Source organism: Bufo gargarizans, chromosome 4, assembly GCF_014858855.1.
Source record: "Bufo gargarizans isolate SCDJY-AF-19 chromosome 4, ASM1485885v1, whole genome shotgun sequence".
Taxonomy (NCBI): Eukaryota; Metazoa; Chordata; class Amphibia; order Anura; family Bufonidae; genus Bufo; species Bufo gargarizans.
The window spans coordinates 158,866,629-158,889,063 of NC_058083.1; positions in this window are offsets into that span (position 1 = coordinate 158,866,629).

Here is a 22,435-nt window from a genome sequence, read left to right on the forward strand (position 1 = left end):
GACGGTTGTAACTGAGGACATATAGCTGATTACATATAAATAAAAACTTATATACTAAAAATATATACTTAAACTTGTAATAAGCAAAAATTCATAAAAAACTGTGAAGAAGCTAGATGCTCCGAAACGCGTCTGGTGTAACCTTGGAAAGCAGTGAATATAGGATTGGTCGATAAGGGACTGCAGTCCTATGTTACCGGAATCGCATGTTCAACAGAACAAATTAATGCCGCAATTTGCCTGGAGCACCTACTACATGCCGAATGGCCTGCTGTAATAAAGAAACTTCTGCCTAGTCAGTCACGTGTTAACCTTCTCGCGGCAGATCAAAAGACCAGCTCCCGATCATGTGGGACGCTGTTCGGGCATACTGAACTACGCTTGTTGGTACTGGCACTGCAACTACCTCCCAAATAAGGAGACCCCTTGTGACTAGACAGAGCGGTAACGGAACCATAAGCTTGGTATATCTATGCAATTTTATGAACGCCAATATAAGTCTGTTAAGAGGACATTCATTTTATATACCGCATTATAATTCGAAGACTGTTTACAAGGAGTAACATTCAAATAATACGGGACACCAAGTTGCCAATCTGCTACTACTATATCAGTGACAACTAACCACTAACTATAACTATAATACAATGAGTGTCAATCTGTTACTATTATATCAGTGACTTATGCTTTGCTACAACTAACTACTAAACAGGAGTCCATTTCTTAAGTTTGGGATTCATTTTATGGTTTCCATACAAGAGTAAATCATGCATTGCTACAACTAACTACTACAATACATGATATACGACTTTATATATTATAAGCAGGTCAATCTCTGATCATTTGCAAATGCAGTGTCCTAATAATAGATAAGTAGGATATATTAGTGGTGCAATTTACATCCTGATCTGGTGCCTCACTTTTTCTACAGTGCGGTTTCGGATCACTTATGTTTATGACCTCCTTATTTTGCTTGGGGGGGGGAGGGGGGGTTAGGAATTTTTGCTTATTACAAGTTTTTAAGTATTTTTTTTTTAGAAGTTTTTATGTCTATGTAATCAGATATAAGTACTCAGTTACAACTGTCCAGTAATAATATCAAGTTTGATTAAATTTCAAGAGCATGTTTATGTACAACACCAGGTAACCGAGTGCCCTCCACTTAATTCCGGATTTTGACATCTTCAGTATTTTATTTGTTTGTGGATTTTGATGCAGATTTCACTAACCGCAAATCTGCGACAAAATCGGCAAGTAACACATGCGCATTTGGTGCAGAAATGCAGAAAAATCTGAATTTCAGTTTTCCATATTGATGACCTTTCTTGTACTTTCCCCCGCTGATGAGCTGTTTGAAGAAACTGCAGATCTCTTTACCGTTTACCTGCACGCTGTTGCCATTGTAGCAGCTGTGCAGTGTAGCTACAACTGCTCCTGAGGATAGGTCATGATAATATCATTAATAATAACAATAAGACCTATAAAAACTGTATTAAATGTAATCAAACCCGTATTTAAACGTGTACTTTCTAATATAGGGGTAAATTTATCAACACCCTGCATCTTGCGTTTGGCATAAAAATACACAAAACCCTGCTTACTAACTTTCTAAAAACACCATTATGGCTAAATTTTGTTGCAGCTGGCGTTTATACGCCATCCTCACCAGCTTCCAAAAGGGGTGCATGGAGCCTGCACCTCGTCATAAATGAAATTCATCATCCGGCGGTGCACCACACAGTATACGTTTTTTCAAGTGGAGTGAGTGGATGACATTTGAATGTTTATGGCATACTGTTATATGCTCGCTACATACACTGCTGTGTGAACAAAGCCTGGAGTAATGGACTAGGAGTGTTAAGGAGGACAGAGATTCAGATGGACAATAGTTATACCTGACATCCATCTTCATTACTGCACAGAAAACCTTCATTTTCGTTCATATCTATTCCCCTGTCAAACAAGGGACCAGGGGGCATGAGACAATTTAGCATTTGGGTTCAATTGACTGCAGTGACATGCTTTTCTAACGTATATTTATGACCAGTTTGCTTGAAGCCAATCTATAAAAGTCCTGCTGGTCAATGGGGAATTTCATATTAGACAGTTAACTTCAAATATTTCATTTTCTCAACATGGACACACTACTGCTAGGTTACACTGGTGATTTTCAGTCTGGCGTCTACACTACTGGGATCACACGTGACCAATGGTGCTTCCTAGAGACAGATGCAATCTATTAAGTCCCCCATATTTGGTAGTTAAGTTCCATTTTACAGCATATCTCCAGTTATCAAAGGGAATCTGTCACCAGTTTTATGATGTCCTAACTAAGAGCAAAATGCTGGGTCGCTTTGTTTAGTTGACCCAGCCATTTTGCCAAAATTTTGTACTGAACAATACTAGCGCATGCTGATGAGTCTCCATATTCCCCATAGTGAAACGGACCACCATTAGAGCACACTGGTAAGCTTGGGAGCTCAAAAATGCCAGGACGTCCACGGAAGACAACAGTGGTGGATGATTGCAGAATGGTTTCCATTGTGAAGAAAAAAAACTTCACATCATCCACCCCAATGAAGAATACTCTCCAGGAAGTCGGTGTATTAGTGTCTAAGTCTACCATAAAGAGAAGACTTCATGAGAGCAAATACAGAGGGTTCACCACAAGATGCAAACCATTATTCCCTTACGTCCTACCAGCAGCACAGATGGGGTTAACTGCCCCTGTGGACTGGTAGGACCAGCGGAATTTTTAATGAGCCCAAGAACCAATAAGCGATCTTCAGCTCCCAGAAAGGGAGGAGATCGCCCACCGTTTTTTTTCTGTCCTTTGGACAGGTGGACTGGTGTGAGGCTCCCCTTTCTGGGTGCTGAAGTGTTTTTGAAGGGGGCTCTCTTGTTCTAGGAGATTGCCCCTTTCTGCTTTCTGCCTTTACTGGCTTGCCTTTGTTTGCTTTCTAAGAAGCTTATTGTGGCTCTATATTTACAGGTGTACCTCAGGGGGGTGTGACCTCCCTCCCCTCTTCTTCCGACCCGGTTTTCGGAGGCTCAGCGGTACTCCGGTTGCCAGACCCCGTGCCGGCATTGGCGCCGTGGGCACGGCCATCTTCCGGAAGTGACGCGCAGGTGCGCAACGTCACTTCCAGTTTTCTCATATCTCGGAGCGGTGTTTTTTTTTTCTTCTCACCGCTCGGTCTTTTTTTAACCAGGGATCCTGCTATGTCAAGAGCAGATAAGGGAGATACGTTATATATAGCTGTCTATAATAAAGGCTCCATTAGAGATCTGGGTTTACCTCTGTGGAGACCCCGCCCGGGGGCGGAGCTCCCCCTTTTTAAACGCCCAGAGCCTGTCATTCAGTCTCTGGTTGCGTTGCTTTGCACAAGCTAGCTCCAGAGTTCCCTGTGCTTGGCATATATTCTTGCTATTGGATATTTTCTTCCAGCTCTATTTTCTTCAAGTGCTGGTGGGCGTCCCAGATGTTTTTTTTCACCTCACTATGTGTTTGTTAGGTGTTATGACCTGTCTCTTTTTCTGTTACAGTTATGGCTTCCCCTAGGGATTCTGATGAATAGCGGAAGTCCGGGGCCAAAAGAAAGCACTTGGCCTGTTACGATTGTAACACTCCATTGGATGACAACTGTCCTTATTCAAGGTGCGAGAGTTGTCACACAGGCAACCACGGAACCCACGATGCAGGAGATGTTCCAGTGGACGAAAACATACGTGGATGATTCCATAAAGGGAGTTGTGCGCCTTCTTAATGAGAGGCTACCAGGATCCTCCCAGACTCCTATGGAAGTGGCTGCACCAGTCGAGAGACCCACTCCCTGTTCCGTGGGGTCATCTTCTGAGGAAGAACTAACTTCTTGGTTTTTTTCCTCCAGAGAAAACACAGAAGTTGCTGAAGTCCATCAGGTCGGGGGACCATGATGTTGACATGGGGGAGTCCTCCGATCCTGCCGGACGGACACAGCGTGTCTTTAGGGCGGATGAGACCCTTCTCTCTGTGATGCGCACAGAGTGGAGAAAGCCTGAAAAAGGTCCAGTCCTCACCAGGAAGTTCAAGCTTATGTACCCGATGGCTAAACCCTTGGTGGAATCGTGGGGTTCCGTTCCCAAGGTGGATATGGCGATAGCCAAGTTATCCAGGCGCACTCTGGTCCCTGCAGACGATGGGTCTAGTCTGCAGGACCCTCTAGATCGGAGGGCAGAGTGCACCCTTAGAAGGGGTTACGCGGTGGCTGCTGCCTCCGCATCGACATCTATTGCGGCCACTGAAGTAGCCTCCTTACGCTCCAGGCTGAATCAAATCCAGACAGACATGGATCAGAGCGTTTCTAGAGATGACATCTTGACCGCCTTCAAGTCAGTCAATCTGGCTATGGATTTTTTGTGTGATTCCACCCAAATGCAGTTAAAACTGGCAGCCAAAACGATGGCTCTGGTCTCAGCTGCCCGTAGACCTCTATGGCTGAAGCCATTGAATGCGGACAACGTGTCTAAATTTAATTTATGTGGGCTCCCCTTCGAGCCGGATAGGCTGTTCGGGTCCGAATTGGATAAAATTATGGAGGGACTCTCCGACAAGAAGGGGAAGAGTCTCCCCCAGCAGCCCTTTCGGGGACGCCCCAGACAGGATCAAAGAGGCGGAGGCCGTTCAGGGCAGCAGGCTAGGCGCAGAGATTGGGGGGGGGGGGCGTCTCGTAGATCCTCGAGACGCCCCCGCAAACCCACCAAGGAGGCGAAACCCTCCTGACTATGGGCCTCTCCGAGGCTCTTGGCTAAGCCCTGCTGCCCCTGCCGTATCGCCGCTAGATTTTCCCGTACCCCTCCCCCAGATTCCCGTGGGGGGCCGTCTCTCCCACTTCAGACACATTTGGGCCCAGCAGATTGCAGACCCCTGGGTTCAGGGTATAGTTTCTGCCGGGTAGATCTCCCCCCCCCCAGAGAGATTCATAGCCACGCGAAACTTTGTGTCTGCCAAACAAAAGATCCTAGAGTCCTACATTCAGGACTACATCTCCAAGGGAGCTCTGGAGGAGGTGCCGGCAGGGGAGAGAGGCCTAGGGATTTATTCTCCAGTTTTCCTGGTTCCCAAGAAGACTGGAGATCTCCGGATGATCATCGACTTGAGATTCCTCAATCGATTTGTAAGGAAAACCAGGTTTTGGATGGAAACCATAAGGTCAGTCAGCCACATCCTCAACCCTGGGGACATCATGGCTACTCTGGACCTCAGGGATGCTTACCTCCACATCCCGATCCATTCCGCCTCCCGGAAGTTCCTCAGGATCGCGGTCCAGATCTCAGGGGTTCGCAGGCATTTTCAGTTCACCGCTCTTCCCTTCGGAATCTCTTCTGCCCCTCTCATCTTCACCAAGGTGGTGGTGTCGGTGGTGGCAGCTTTGAGACTTCAAGGACTGACTATTATTCCTTATCTGGACGATTGGCTTTTCATAGCCTCTTCAGTTCCGATCCTTACCCACCATCTTCAGATCGCAATCTCCTTTCTCCTCCGCCTGGGCTGGATTATCAACTGGCAGAAGTCGAATGTGAACCCATCGACTTCAATCCATTATTTAGGATTCGTGGTCGACTCTGTGGAGATGTCCCTCCAGTTGACTCTAGAAAGGAGAGTGCGGATTCAGGACCTGGCAAGGGTCCTTTACGTCCCTCGTCGAGTCACCATCCGAACTCTCATGAAGATGCTGGGGCTCATGTCAGCGGCTGCGGACGCAGTCCCTTGGGCGCTATGGCACCTCCGTCCCCTTCAGTCGGAGGTCTTACACTTATGGAACGGCAGCCCTGCGGGGCTAGATTCCCTGTGCTCCCTGTCCGGTCAAACCCGGAATTCCCTCAGATGGTGGTTCCAGCTGCCAGCAGGGAAGTCTATGACCCAACCAGTTTGGCTCATATTGACTACAGACGCGACCCTTGTAGGCTGGGGTGCTCACCTGGACGGATCCCCAGTACAGGGATCTTGGTCTCCTCTGGAGTGGCGTCTCTCTTCCAATCTTCGCGAGATGCGAGCTATCCGGCTAGCCCTCCTTCACTTTGCCCCTCCAGTGAAAGTCCAGTCAGACAATATGACTGCGGTTCTCTACATAAACAAGCAGGGAGGCACAAGATCATTGCCCCTTCTGTCAGAGATCGGGGTAATTCTTCGGTGGGCAGAGACGAACCTTTCCCATCTATCTGCCACTCATATTCGAGGCTCCCTCAATATGATAGCGGACCGCTTAAGTCGAGGATTACCGACCATGGAGTGGTCTCTGCATCCGGAGATCTTCAGGCAGTTAGTTCACAGATGGGGTATGCCAGAGGTGGATCTCATGGCGACCAGGTTCAACGCCAAGGTGCTGAGGTTCTGTTCCCTGTACAGGGAAGACAGCCCCCTGGCGATAGATGCTCTGACGATACCGTGGAGGTTCAGGCTGGCTTACATCTTCCCTCCGTTTTCCATGATACCGAGGGTATTGACGAAAATCCGTCAGGATCAGGCCTCGGTAATAGCCATCATACCGTTTTGGCCCAGGAGATCCTGGTTTACCCAGCTCATTCAGATGAGTCAGGGACAATACTGGAGACTCCCCCCGGAGCAGACCCTGGTGTCGTGGGACACTCACCTCTGCCCAGATCTGCACAGGTTCAACCTGACAGCCTGGAGGTTGATCAGTCCCTTCCCAACATAGAAGGGCTTTCCGAGTCGGTCCTGAGAACTTTGTCACATTCCAGAGCAGAGTCTACGAAGAAGGTCTACTCCAGTATCATGAGAATCTTCGTGTCATGGTGTGATTCCAAACAGGTGACGTCTGCAGATCCGACCCTTCCTGCGATATTGCAATTCCTTCAAGATGGATTAGATAAAGGTCTTTCTCCAGCTACCTTTGAGAGTACAGATTTGTGCCATCTCGGCCTGTCTTAACAGGCCACATTCTCGGGACCCACTCATCAAACACTTCCTGAAGGGAGCTGAAAGACTAAAGCCTACTATACTGAGACCTATTCCCCAGTGGGATCTTTCAGTAGTGCGCAGGGGGTTAGCATCTCCCCCCTTTGAGCCATTGGAGGAGGTAGAATTAAGATTTTTGACCTTAAAACTGTTTTTTCTTCTGGCTGTAGCTTCAGCCAAGAGGATTTCTGAACTACAAGCTTTTTCTGCAATCCATCCTTACATCATTTTCTTGCAGGACAGAGTACTCCTGAAGTTTTTACCTTACTTCAGACCGAAGGTTCCAACCTTCCAAAATATTAACCAGGTAATCTCTTTACCAGTTTTGTTTTCAGCCTCCTCCTCTGATACTCCAGCCAGACATCCGCTGGATATTTTGAGGTGCCTCCAGGTCTATGTGGATAGATCCAGAGAGTTCAGGATAGATGAGAATCTCCTCATCCTGTTTGCCGGTAAGTCTAAAGGCCGTAAAGCGTCTAAAGCTACCATTGGTCGCTGGATCAAGGAAGCCATCAGTGAGTCTTTTGTCTCCCAATCTCTATATCCTCCGGAGTTTGTGAGGGCCCATTCTACTAGGGCTGTCTCCACCTCTGTTGCAGAGAGAAGCCTTCTCCCCTTAGAGTTGATCTGTAAGGCGGCTTCCTGGAGCTCTGAGTCAACCTTCATCTCCCATTATAGGATAGATGCTAGGGTGGCAGAGTTTTCGGCCTTCGGGCAGACAGTTCTTAGTTCTGCCAGGCATGAGGACCCTCCCTAGGGGATTCTGTTTGCTATCTCCCCATCTGTGCTGCTGGTAGGACGTAAGGGAATCGTTAATTTCTAACGATAATTTGTTTTCCCTTAGTCCTAACAGCAGCACACAAATATCCCACCCTAGGTACATGATGCTTGTTAAAGACACGGTGGGCTGGGGGGCGATCTCCTCCCTTTCTGGGAGCTGAAGATCGCTTATTGGTTCTTGGGCTCATTAAAAATTCCGCCGGTCCTACCAGTCCACAGGGGCAGTTAACCCCATCTGTGCTGCTGTTAGGACTAAGGGAAAACAAATTATCGTTAGAAATTAACGATTACCCCTCAAAAATAGAAAGGCCAAAAAACATCTAAAGAAGCCAGCCCAGTTCTGGAACAACATTCTTTGGACAGATGAAACTAAGATCAACCTGTACCAGAAAGATGGGAAGAAGAAAGTATGGAGAAGGCTTGGAATGGCTTGTGATCCTAAGCACTCCACATTGTCTGTGGACTGGGAACTTAAAGTAGCCCTGGAAAAAAAATGCTAAAAGTGGCTCCATGTTGTAGGAGTCCAAATTGACAGAAGGCAAAGCAACATAAATAGGCTTGGTCAGCAGTACCATAGTTAAAAATACCATCCTATCAGAACAATATACCAGAGAACATGCACAATATATTGCCCCAAAAGCTGTCCCTCTGTGATGGCCATCAATACAGTAGATGCTATTTTCTGTCCTCTCTCTCACACAGAGCAGGGGGCTTAAGAGGTAAGATGTGGGCCAGAGCAGTTGATTTCAGGACTGCATGTGTGGTCGCTGGCTCATTGTGGATTACACCAGGAATATAGGACAAAGAAAGTGGTACTGTGCAGTGTGCATACATTCAATATAAAAGCAGATATTGAGAATTACACTCGGCATACAGAAGAGAAATGGTACTGTGCAGTGTCCGTATATATATATATATATATATATATATATATATAAAAAAGAAAATTACACCCAATATACAGGACTAGATAATGCTAGTGTACTGTATCTATATATACAGATATAGTGGCACATTTATTAAGACCATTGTTTTAGACGCTGGTCTTGATAAACCCCTAAGGCTACTTTCACACTAGCGTTCGATCGGATCCGTTCTGAACGGATCCGATCATAATAATGCAGACGGAGGCTCCGTTCAGAACGGATCCGTCTGCATTATTTTAGCATATAACAGCTAAGTGTGAAAATAGCCTCGTACGGATCCGTCCAGACTTTCAATGTAAAGTCAATGGGGGACGGATCCGCCTGAAGATTGAGCCATATTGTGGCATCTTCAAACGGATCCGTCCCCATTGACTTACATTGTAAGTCTGGACGGATCCGCACGGCCAGGCGGACACCCGAACGCTGCAAGCAGCGTTCAGCTGTCCGCCTGTCCGTGCGGAGGCGAGCGGAGCGGAGGCTGAACGCCGCCAGACTGATGCAGTCTGAGCGGATCCGCTCCATTCAGACTGCATCAGGGCTGGACGGCTGCGTTCGGGTCCGCTCGTGAGCCCCTTCAAACGGAGCTCACGAGCGGACCGACGAACGCTAGTGTGAAAGTAGCCTAAACTGGCGGTGGAATTATGTAATACAGCTACCTTGCTGGCTTACATTTAGAACCTTTCTCTACGCCTAAAACAGGCGTAGAAAATGGTAAATGAGATGGGCCGGTTCCCTGCCCATGCTGGGCCACGTAAAATGATCCCTAAGGTTCCCTACACCTGATAATGAGCAAGAGAAGTAGTACTGTGTAGTGCCCATACATACATAATTAGAGTAGAGACTGAGAATTACACTGGGCATACAGGGCAGGAGAAGTGGTACTGTGCAATGTCCTTATATACAGTAATAGAGCATGTACTGAGAATGACACCAGGCATACTTGACAAGAGAAGTGGTACTTTTCAGTGTCCATATATACAGAATAAGACCAAATACTGACAATCACACCCATCATACAACAAGTACATCGTCTTTAAAGCCCACACCCATACCTTGGCAGATACACAGCTTATCTGCAGTCAGTGTGATGCAAACAGCTCCACCCTATTCTCTAGGCACTTTCTTGTTTGTATGTTATGCGTTTTTATGTTTGTTATACCTCATTCACACGTCAGTGATTTCCATCAGTGATTGTGAGCCAAAACCAGGCGTGAAGCCTCCACACAGATCAGGTATAAGGGCTCATTCACACGACTGTGGTTTGGTTCCGCATCCGAGCCGCATTTTTTGTGTTTCATTTACTTCAATGGGGCCGCAAAAGATGCGGATAGCACTCCGTGCGCTGTCCGCATCCGTTGCTCCGTTCCGTGGACCAGCAAAAATTTGAAATCATGTCCTATTCTTGTCTGTTTTGCTGACAAGAATAGGCATTTCTATAAAAGGCCGTCCGTTCTGCAAATTTCGAAAAGGCACACCAGCGGTATCCATGTTTTGCGGATCCGCAATTTGTGGACCGCAAAACATGGCACGGTCGTGTAAACAAGCCCTAAGAGAAAGATCTGCTCCTGTTCTGTGTTTAGAGCAGTGGTCAGCAACCTTCGGCACTACAGCTGATGTGAAACTACAACTCCCAGTATGCACACTTGCTTGGCATTTTTTTTTTTACTCCCATAGATGGGAAAGGATCTTGCTGGGAGTTGTAGTTTCAGAACAGCTGCAGTGCCAGAGGTTGCTAACCCCTGGTTTAGAGCCACACCTGATGGAAAATCACTAACCAAACACTGATGTTTGAATGAGGCATTAATCACACATCAGTGACACGCTACTATTAAATATGGGCTTCAGTAGTTTTTTTTATTTTTTATTATAAAGGGTGTGTGTAGGCTTATAAGAGGACCAAGTTTGGTCAATTAAATTGCAGATGTATTACTAGATAAAACTTGATTCGTGAAACAGGACCTATCACAAACAATAATGGCACGCCGGTGCTGTCCAATATGGTTCCATATTAAATACGACCTGTCACCACTCCTGACATGTCTGATTTAGTAACTACTTGCATTCCTTGTGTAATAACAATTCTGGGGCATCTATTCTTACGACTGTCTGTTGTGCCATTCCTCTGTTATTCCTAGTAGAAGTTATGAATGAATTATCAGCAGCTTGTAGAAAAGGTATAAATGGGTGTTACCAGTTGGGTATGTATCCTTGCATTGTCTGACATGGTGTTGAGCGAATCGAAGCTGATGGAGTGGAATTCTATCCGAATTTCAGGAAAAATTTAATTCGCCACAAAGCCGAATTTCCTCGTGCTTTGTCATAGCGAATCCATTTTCCCTGAGTTGATGGTAAAAAAACAAAAAATCATACCTCATATGAGCGTGAAGAGGTGCAGTGACCGGGTTTGGGGTGGCGCCAACGCTACTCTGGGTCCCCCAGACACCGTTGAGGTGTCACCAAGTGTTGCTGCTCTCCGTAAGGAATGGTAAGGCTTGGTGCACCCCAATGGGAAAAAAGTCCAGAGAGTCAGGGTCTGCAGTAAGACAGTGTACTTCTTTACTGGAGGAATTCAGGTGCAAAACAATACAGGCAAGGCATAGGACTGGCTTCTCCAGTATCCTCCCTGGCAGAAGGGTTTGATGCAGAGGAAAAGCCTAAGCTTGCTGTTCCTCTCTGTCTCAGAAGGCTGGTACCCTGGTCAAAGGCCCATGGTCTGTAGCTCAGTAGTCTGCATGGCTCCTTGGTCACAGGGCTGGTGGCCTATGGTCTGTGGCCCAGCGTCCATATCTCAGTGTCTTCTTCCGGTCACTCATGCAGACTGGCATGAGTCTCCCCTCCAAACACTGGTCCCTAACTGCAGGACACTAGGGGCTCTGACTGCTCTCCTTATATACTATTTCTAGCTAGACTGGAACCTTCTAGTGGGAGGGGTGGAGTGGAGAAGCTCAGTACAAACATACATTGTTACAACTCCCTTCTGTTATAGACTTAGGCTCTTTCCACACTTCGCCACAAAGCCACACTTGTGGTAGCCTTTTCCAGCAGGCTGTTCCGGTGGGGAAACAGCCTGCCAGATCCGTGCTACCACAAGTCGACCGTGCTGGCAAACATGCCGAGAGGCGGCCGGACAAAAAACGCAGTGTGCTGTAGTTTTTGTCTGGCCGCCTCTCGGCATGTTTGCCGTGCTGTGGCAGCATTCACCTGAGCGGGCATATAATGTGATATTTTTAAAGAGCAAGTTGTTACGGACGTGCCAATATCTAATATGTCTATAATTTTTTGTTTTTTGTTTTACACAGTGAAAGCCTTTTTAAACAGAATAAAATCTTATTTTTGTGTTGCCATTTTCTAAGAGCCATAGTTTTCTTTATTTTTTGGCCGATTGTCTTAGGTAGGGGCTAATTTTTTGCGGGATGAGATGACGGTTTGATTGGTACAATTTTGTGCTAAATACGCCTTTTGATCGCTTGGAATTATACTTTTTGTGAGGCAAGGTGACCATAAAATGGCTGTTTTGGCAGTTTTTTTACGGCATTCATCTGATTGGGTGGATCATTTGATATTTTTATAGAGTCAATCGATACGGATGCGGCAATATCTAATGTCTACTTTTCTGTTTTTTCCCTATTTATTTTTTAAAAATGTTACTTTATTTTGGAAAAAGGATGCTTTTTTTTTTACTTGAAACTTAAATTTTTTTATTTTGGAAAACTTTTTTTTTCACTTTATTTTTTTGTCCCACTCTGGGACTTCAACTTTTGGGGGTCTGATTCCCTTTACAATGCATTACAATACATCTGTATTGCAATGCATTGGATATAATACACTTACAGCCTGCTTCCTGTGATATTCAGGGGGCTGGATCTCATAGGCTCAAAGGGATGGCAGCCACAATGCCTAAGGAAGGCATTGGGCTACCGTCTCCAAGCCTTCAGGTTCTCGTCACAGCAGCGCGGGGACCCAATGGACATCGGGACCTCTCAGGATACTGCACGTGCCGCGGCAGTGCGAGCGTTAATGCGCCGACATAAGTGTTTTCACCGATGCCGGCGCATACAGCAGGGGTCTGGCTATCAGTGACTGCCGGACCCCAGCAGCTGATCGGGTGGGTGCAGCTCCTGCACCTGCCTGATCAGAGCGCCATACCTGTATGGCGCTGGGATTTCAGATCCATTTACATGTACGGCGCTGGTATCCTACGGGTTAAACTCTATGGCAGCTGTGCAAAATGACCAGCTTTTCATTCAAAGACCTAACAGTCTCTTAATGTACATTAACTCTTTCCACAGAGCTTTGAAAATACAGTGCAAATGAACAGGATATATATCATAGCATATACACTACGTGCAGAATTATTAGGCAAATGAGTATTTTGACCACATCATCCTCTTTATGCATGTTGTCTTACTCCAAGCTGTATAGGCTTGAAAGCCTACTACCAATTAAGCATATTAGGTGATGTGCATCTCTAATGAGAAGGGGTGTGGTCTAATGACATCAACACCCTATATCAGGTGTGCATAATTATTAGGCAACTTCCTTTCCTTTGGCAAAATGGGTCAAAAGAAGGACTTGACAGGCTCAGAAAAGTCAAAAATAGTGAGATATCTTGCAGAGGGATGCAGCACTCTTAAAATTGCAAAGCTTCTGAAGCGTGATCATCGAACAATCAAGCGTTTCATTCAAAATAGTCAACAGGGTCGCAAGAAGCGTGTGGAAAAACCAAGGCGCAAAATAACTGCCCATGAACTGAGAAAAGTAAAGCGTGCAGCTGCCAAGATGCCACTTGCCACCACTTTGCCCATATTTCAGAGCTGCAACATCACTGGAGTGCCCAAAAGCACAAGGTGTGCAATACTCAGAGACATGGCCAAGGTAAAAAAAGGCTGAAAGACGACCACCACTGAACAAGACACACAAGCTGAAACGTCAAGACTGGGCCAAGAAATATCTCAAGACTGATTTTTCTAAGGTTTTATGGACTGATGAAATGAGAGTGAGTCTTGATGGGCCAGATGGCTGGATTGGTAAAGGGCAGAGAGCTCCAGTCCGACTCAGACGCCAGCAAGGTGGAGGTGGAGTACTGGTTTGGGCTGGTATCATCAAAGATGAGCTTGTGGGGCCTTTTTGGGTTGAGGATGAAGTCAAGCTGAACTCCCAGTCCTACTGCCAGTTTCTGGAAGACACCTTCTTCAAGCAGTGGTACAGGAAGAAGTCTGCAAGGTAAGAAAAACATGATTTTCATGCAGGACAATGCTCCATCACACGCATCCAAGTACTCCACCACGTGGCTGGCAAGAAAGGGTATAAAAGAAGAAAATCTAATGACATGGCCTCCTTGTTCACCTGATCTGAACCCCATTGAGAACCTGTGGTCCATCATCAAATGTGAGATTTACAAGGAGGGAAAACAGTACATCTCTCTGAACAGTGTCTGGGAGGCTGTGGTTGCTGCTGCACGCAATGTTGATGGTGAACAGATCAAAACACTGACAGAATCCATGGATGGCAGGCTTTTGAGTGTCCTTGCAAAGAAAGGTGGCTATATTGGTCACTGATTTGTTTTTGTTTTGTTTTTGAATGTCAGAAATGTATATTTGTGAATGTTGAGATGTTATATTGGTTTCACTGGTAAAAATAAATAATTGAAATGGGTATATATTTGTTTTTTGTTAAGTTGCCTAATAATTATGCACAGTAATAGTCACCTGCACACACAGATATCCCCCTAAAATAGCTAAAACTAAAAACAAACTAAAAACTACTTCCAAAAATATTCAGCTTTGATATTAATGAGTTTTTTGGGTTCATTGAGAACATGGTTGTTGTTCAATAATAAAATTAATCCTCAAAAATACAACTTGCCTAATAATTCTGCACTCCCTGTATATAAAATTCAGTAACACAGTAATAAACAGTAGTTAAGCTTTTCAAGAGAAATAAATTAAGAAGTTTTAGCTTTGCATAGGGGAAATCGGCAAATGTCCAAACGTCAAAGAGCCACTCCAGGGCACTACAGAGGCCGCCGTGGCCATCTTGCTTGAAGATCCAGCGCAAAATCACGTGCACAGTGATGTGTGACACCACCGCAACGGCTGATGTGATGACCTTATCGTGCGCCACGCGAGATTTCGCACTATATCTTCAAGCAAGATGGCCATGGCGCCCTCTTCGTGATCAATAGTAAGTACAATTTATTTTTTGTTAAGTAACCCGTAAAATGATTTAATATTCATCCCAGATGCTGTGATCAGTGATGAATGCTGCATCTGAGGGGTTTAATGACAGGGGTGGCGTTATCGCTGTTTGCGGTCATTGTACCCGCTATTTGCAAAGAAATACTCTTTGTGACACAGTAATTCACACATGAATTAATGTAATTAACACATTTGTATACATGTGACCTAAACTACAAAACTACTCTATTGTCTGTAAGGTAAACGGGTTGTCCATCTTATCAGGACACCTAATTTTATTCTAAACGTGGCCCTGCTATCAGCTGGTTTCTGCAGGCCCAGCTTCAGAAATTGGATAAGCTGTTATTGCCAGGGGACGTTCCAGCTAAAATCTATCTAAAAGGTGGTGCGAATTGGCACAAATTTGGGGCAACTATTGTTTTTAAGCATTGTTTCCAACTTGATGAAAAAGGGATGTTGGTTAGCGGGAAGGGGTGGAGCTTTGGGGGAAAGGGGGAGTAGCCTAAGATGCAGTATTTTATGTGACTATTTTGGTCTAAAATTGTCTCAAAGTAAGCCAACCAATGGTTGGTACAGAGTGCAAAAATGGAAAATCCAGTACAGCTCACCCGTCTCAGTGAAGACACATGACAAATGCTGAGCTCAAGGGCATGCAGAGAAGAAATAAAAAGTACTGCTTTCTTCTAAAATGAATCCCTCTATTTTGAGGCATATAAAATGCAATTTGATCCATAGAAAGACATATGTCGACAAAGCACACTGTGTGTGATGCGTTTCGACCTGATATAGTCTTTGCTTCATAACCACAGTGCTTTTGATAAAATAGAAAGTCTGCCAATCGGGAAACAATGTGCGGTCACATGATTTCGTACAGGTGAATGAGCTAAAAGTTAATTAGTATATTCGTGAAGCCTTTCATAGGGAGCAATATTGTATCCTTGTTGAATATGTTAGTTACGTAATTAGGCGGATTTGCCATAAACCGTAAAGGAAAATTTCCCTGTGGGCTGATGCCTAGGAGGGTCACCCAAGCCTTTCTCAAGGCCACCAGCTGAGTAAATAATGATCTGCTTCTCTCCTATGCACCTGGCCAGCAGCCGCAAGTGCCCTACTAAATTCAACTGTATCTATAATCTATATCTTCAGGACGGCGATACAGTTGATACTGTGGCGCAGGTGGCAGCATTTTGTGCTGCACTGTGATATTTGGTTCAGCTGGGCTGGTATATTGCTCTGCAGTATGGTACTGCTGGTCCTGCCTTCTTCTGTTTGCCCTGCCTGTTGCCCCGATACTTTTACATTTTTCTCCAGGGTCACTTTTAGTTCCCAATCCGCCCCTGGGTCCTGCTTTGTATTTAGACTGTTGTAGCTTTGTATTTAGACTGTGTGGGGTATGAGTATCAAACATGAAAAGCCAAAAGGCTTCCGGTTAAGTAAGGCCTCTTTCACACGGGCGAGTTTCACCGAATCCAGACCCATTCATTTCTATGGGGCTGTGCACATGAGCAGTGGTTTTCACGCATCACTTCTGCGTTGCGTGAAAATCGCAGCATGCTCTATATTGTGCGTTTTTCACGAAACGCAGGCCTCATAGAAGTGATTGGGGCTGCTCGAAAATCGCAAGCAAGTGCAGATGCGGTGCGATTTTCACGCATGGTTGCTCGGAGATGATCGGGATAGGGGACGTGATCATTATTATTTTCCCTTATAACATGGTTATAAGGGAAAATAATAGCATTCTTAATACAGAATGCTTAGTAAAATAGAGATGGAGGGGTTAAAAAAATTAAATAAAAAATTAAACTTGCCTCATCCACTTGTTCGCGCAGCCCGGCTTCTCTTCTGTCTTATTCTTTGATGACCTGGGAGGAAAAGGACCTTTGGAGATGTCACTACGCTCATCACATGACCCATCACTATAGTGATGGATCATGTGATGAGCGCAGTGACATCACCAAAGGTGCTTTTCCTCCCAGGTCATCAAAGAAGAAGAAAGAAGACAGAAGACTAGCCGGGCAGCGCGAACAAGTGGATGAGGTGAGTTTAATATTTTTTTTTTAACCCCTCCATCTCTATTTTACTAAGCATTCTGTATTAAGAATGCTATTATTTTCCCTTATAACCATGTTATAAGGGAAAATAATAAAATCTACACAACACCTAACCCAAACCCGAACTTCTGTGAAGAAGTCCGGGTTCGGGTCTGGGTACCAAACATGCCAATTTTTCTCACGAGCGTGCAAAACGCATTAAAACGCTTTGCACTCGCGTAGAAAAATCGTGCATTTTCCCGCGACGCATCTGCATCCTATCCGGCCCTCACACGCAAGGCCCGTGTGAAAGTGGCCTAACTTGCGCTTGAAATCACCTCAACGTATAGATGGATTAACTCTTTCAATGCCTGCAAATGTTTCCCCAGCATGTTTTGTTGCAAAATGTAACCATGTCTCCTGATCCTATCTTGGACCTCTTGTACAGCCGACTTACTGCCCTCGGTTTTGTGTACATTAGACATATTTCAGTTCATGTGCTAATGGATGGGATAGGTGTTATTATTGGAAAAAGAAGTAAACTCCTTCATAGTCATATTTCTTATGTCCTTGGTGATGCAACCAAGAAGTCATGTGTAAATGCTTACTTACAAATAAGCTGGGGGAGAGCATGGATCCCAATGTAGGGGTCTTTTTAGCCACACATCTGTAGCTTCAACTACCTAGTTAGCATATCCGGTATCTTAATATAAAACAGGAATGTATTTGTGAATAATATCAATTACTTTGCTTTTTTCTGCATAAAATGCAACAGAAATAAAGATTGGCTGTATTTTATTGTTTTTCTTAACTTATTGAAAAGATTTACTTAATAGCTGCTGCATACTGATATTAGTTATAGTTGCATCCCTTCATCAAATGTATCATCCAGCCTGGGCCGCTGTGATAAATCTGTTTCAGGTCTAGACAGCTTGTCTAAGTTAACACGATCTATTGCAGGAATCGCCAACCTCCAGCACTCCAGCTACTGTGAAACTACAACTCCCAGTATGCACACTTACTCAGCTGTTTTTGTAACTCCTATAGAAGTGAAAGAAGGATTCTGGGAGTTGTAGTTTCAGTACAGCTGGAGTGTTGGAGGTTGCTGATCCCTGATCTATAGGATTAGTAAATCTGGGTCAATATGTGTAATTATGTGGCAGTCTTTGCCTGTAAGGCTACTTTCACACCAGCGACTGTGAGATCCGTTTTAAGGCTCTCACAAGCGGCCCCAATGCATTCTGAATGAATGCGGATCCGTTCAGAATGCATCAGTTTGGCTCTGTTCCGCCTCCATTCCGCTCTGGAGGCGGACACCAAAACGAAGCAGCGTTTTGGTGTCTGCCTGGCCGTGCGGAGCCAAACGGATACATCCTGACTTACAATGTAAGTCAATGGGGACGGATCCGTTTGACGTTGACACAATATGGTGCAATTGCAAACGGATCCGTCCCCCATTGACTTTCAATGTAAAGTCAGGACGGATCCGTCTGACTAACAATTAGACTTAGACTTTTTTTTACATAGAATGCAGACGGATCCGTTCTAAACGGATACCATCATTTGCATTTATAGGTACGGATCAGTCTGTGCAGATACCAGACGGATCCGCACCTAACGCAGGTGTGAAAGTAGCCTAAGAAAGGTGGCTTTCTGAATAACATGCTGATTAGAAGTGACATATGCCCCCTAAAAAAAAAATGGAAAGTCAGAGTTTCTTTACAGCCCAGAGAAGTGGCACTTTCCTCTGCCTGAGTTGTGGGAATTGTAGTGCTATAATTAAAGGTGACACTGTAGTGCATCTCAGGTAAAAAAAAAACACACGTCTGCATGTTTGAAAGACCGTCAGTGCTGGGTTAAGCAGAGCTCCTGGGGTGGACTTGCATTTGCTACTGGTGGCTGAAGTGTGAGATGGGAAAACAGCTCTCCTTGTCTGAACACTGTTTGTGTAGATTAAATTAAATGATCTGGACTGACATTCTGCTGTTTGGCCACAAGATGCCGCTGTTTCCTAAACACAGCTACAGACTGCTTATATTTACATATTCATGAGAGGTGGAGTTACACATAGCCTGGCGAGAAAGAGAAAGGAAGCAGCCATCTTAGAGGGAGCTGAGACTAAAGAACTGTGTCAGTAGAAATCCAATGGCATTCAGGTGTGAGAGCATCCCTCAGTGACCAGAGCGGCAGCTAAGTGAAGCTGATTGTGTCCAAGACCCTGATCCTGTCCAGAGGAACAAGGATTGCTTTCAGGAACGCTAATGAGAGCTGAGGAGCAAAGCGACACATACTGCAAGAGAGGCATTTGTTCTGTTCACAGTCACCAGCAGAGGCAGAGCAGACCTGGGTCGGTAAGATCGTGCACATGCCTCATTACAGTGTTGGCGCCTAGAGACTGAGACCATGTCTGTAGTTAGTTAGATAGGGTCTCTGTTTATGTCAGGCCTCAAGTGTTGCTATGGTTCATTGCAAGGACTCCATAATGTAAAGTGACATTTCACACTGGAGAGCTGATAAACTTCCCACAAACTCAAGCCAGACTGGCGATTTGCTCCGGAGGAATACTCAGGCACGTGCTACAAGACCAGTTATGGAAGGGGGAATACTGTAAAGCTTTGTAAGTTTGTAAGCTGTTGTACTGTACCACCGGCTAGCCCCTACCACACATCCATACAGTTATTCTTCTTTTTTTTAGGGTAATAACAGGTAAGGTGTAGCAGTTTAGTTGTGCCCGCCAGTGAGTAAATTACCATGCTTTCCTCCTGCATCCATTGGAGGGCGCCACGCTGTGCAGCACAAGGGTCTCAGCCTTCGGGCTGGGTGTATGTAAATGTATTGTATGTTCCAAGAATTTGTGGTTGCGTTCATTACCATGTTTAAGTAAAATTCTGTTTTGGCAAAAGCTGGTGGTGGAGTTGTTTTCCTAGTTCGTAACTTTGCTGTATCCTGGAGAGTCCACCCGGGTACACAGCTTACATGTTGGCGTAGTCTTCAGGATACAGAGACTGTTTTGGACAGGAACTCAGTGGGAGACCTTCCCCCCGCACCAATGGCACCGATCCAGGACCCAGCTCAGGGTGAGCCAGTGCAAGGCCTACTTGCCCCAACACTGCTGATATAGCTTGCCCCCACCATGCCCGTCCCAGTAGGGTACATCACTGTGGGGGAGCTGTTGTGTCATCTGTTAAAATTTGCCGTTAAAAACATGACGTTGCAGGACTGGACTGAAAGGGTGCAAAGTGCTGTTAGAATGTGTAACCTGACCCCTGAGCTGCAGGCAGAGATTGCATTGGGGTCTCTAGAGGGTGATGGTAAGGCCCGAATCCAAGAGAGACACCTTAGGGAAAATATTCTCTCTGCTGGAGAGAGCCCGGAGGGGTACCAAAGTAGTGCAGTTGCGGAGCCACTTCTTCAACCAACCACAGCGAGAGTTCAAGACCCTGATACAGTACTCCAATGCCTTACAGGAGACATTAAATAAAATACAGCGGTGAGACCCAGAGGCCATGGGAGCCTTCCGGGAGGTGGACCGGCTACTACGAGACCAGTTCATAGTGGGGCTCTCCAACAAGTTCTTACAGGACAAATTGGAAGAGATGACCCGGACGACGCACAACATGACATTCTACAGCATCTACCTAGTTGCCATGGAGAGAGAGGAAGAGCACATGCCTGTGGTGGCGAGAGCAGTAAGTAGCATCCATGCTACATGTCAGTCTGCATCTGAAGACTCAAAGTCCTTAAAGGATGTGGTCCAGGCCCTGTGGACAGAATTGAGAGAACTTCGATTGGAAGTGTCCCAGATATAGGTAGGACCACCCCGTCCTCCGAAAATGACCCCAGTGCCCTGCGCCACTCCAACCAGGATAACTAATGTGCTGGGCATGTCAATAGTACGGCCATATGGCCAGAGAGTGCCCAGAACAGATGAAGTCTGAGCCAATGTTAAACTTCTGACTGCCTCAGTAGCTAGGTGTCCTGCGTGGGTACACCAGAAGATAAGCCTTATGCCTGGGGAACACAACCTGTATGCCAGAAGCCCCATTATGGAAGCCGAGTTGGAAGGCCAGAAGGTACGCTGCCTAGTTGGTACAGGGTTGGAGTGCACCCTTGACTCTGGAGTTCTTTGAAACACACTTTGGACATATGATGGAGCCGGCGAAAAAAAATAAAGCTCATAAGCATCCATTTATGAAGAATAATATTTTATTGTTACAAAATCAAGAATATATAAATTACCATTAAAAAAGGGTGAGAAAGGAGCAGGAACACCATCCTGGCAGTACAGATCAATAATTACAGGTGTATGCGTGTCGAAAACCATACATATATATTCCTTAAATATGTAAAGAGTGAGTCCTAATGAATACGTCCCAAGGATACTAAACAATGCAGCTGCTGAATTACAAAAGGTGCTCACAGAGGATATCATGTAGTGTAACGCGGCAAGAAGCTGCGGTATATACCCTCAGGAACACATTGTATATGACAAGTCAGAATAACATGGACTCACCCGAAAAATCGAGACCTGAGTGCCTGGGATGGCGTTACCCCAACGCATGTTTCGGCGTACCTTCGTCAGGGTACATATTTAAGGATTATGTATGTATGGTTTTCGACACGCATACACCTGTAATTATTGATCTGTACTGCCGGGATGGTGTTCTGCTCCTTTCCCCCCCCCCCTTTGGTAATTTATATATTCTTGATTTTGTAACAATAAAATATTATTATTCTTCATAAATGGATGCTTATGAGCTTTAGTTTTTTTCACTGACTTTTTTCTTGTATTGAGAAGCTCGTCCGGTTACACGGAACCGGACGCAGCGTCATCAGGCGGACAGCTGCCAATAACAGAGCGATGCACATCCGAGGGATAATCTGGATGCGGGTCCGACTGTTTGGGCAAGCTGTCGGCAAGAAAGGGGTCGTGCTGGTGGACCATTCGTCCCGGAGAGGGATGGACATGATGCTAGGTATGAATGTGCTGAGAGACCTAGACCATCAACTCTATGCCAAAGAAGGGCAAAAGTATTAGCAATGTGCCTACCACACACCAGCTGACCCAGAAGGTTCTGCAGTAGATGGTGAGGCATGTGAAGGTGCCGCGGAGGACCCCGGTGAAGATCCCACCTCGACAAGAACAAATATTGACAGTGGGGGCTGGATGACAACTGAATGGACTGGAAATACTGATCGAGCCTTCTTACCAAGAAGAAATGCAGACTCGCCCACTGGTAGCCAGGGCCATTGGTATTGTGAAGGATGGATGTGTGCCTGTCTGCTGCCTCAATGTTGAAAACTGCGAGTTAACCATTCCTGGGAATATCTTGCTGGCCAAAGTTTATGTGTCTGAAGGGGATATCCTTCGACGAAGGAGCGTCACGCTACAGCCAGATAGGAGATCAGCCTGGACCTATGCTATAGAGGTCCATCAAAGAGAGACTCCCAACAGCATAGTGGAATGGTCAAGTGATCATGGCCTGGATGGGGGTGGACTGCAAGACCCTGACTCCAGGATAACAGAAGTTGCTGGAAGACACA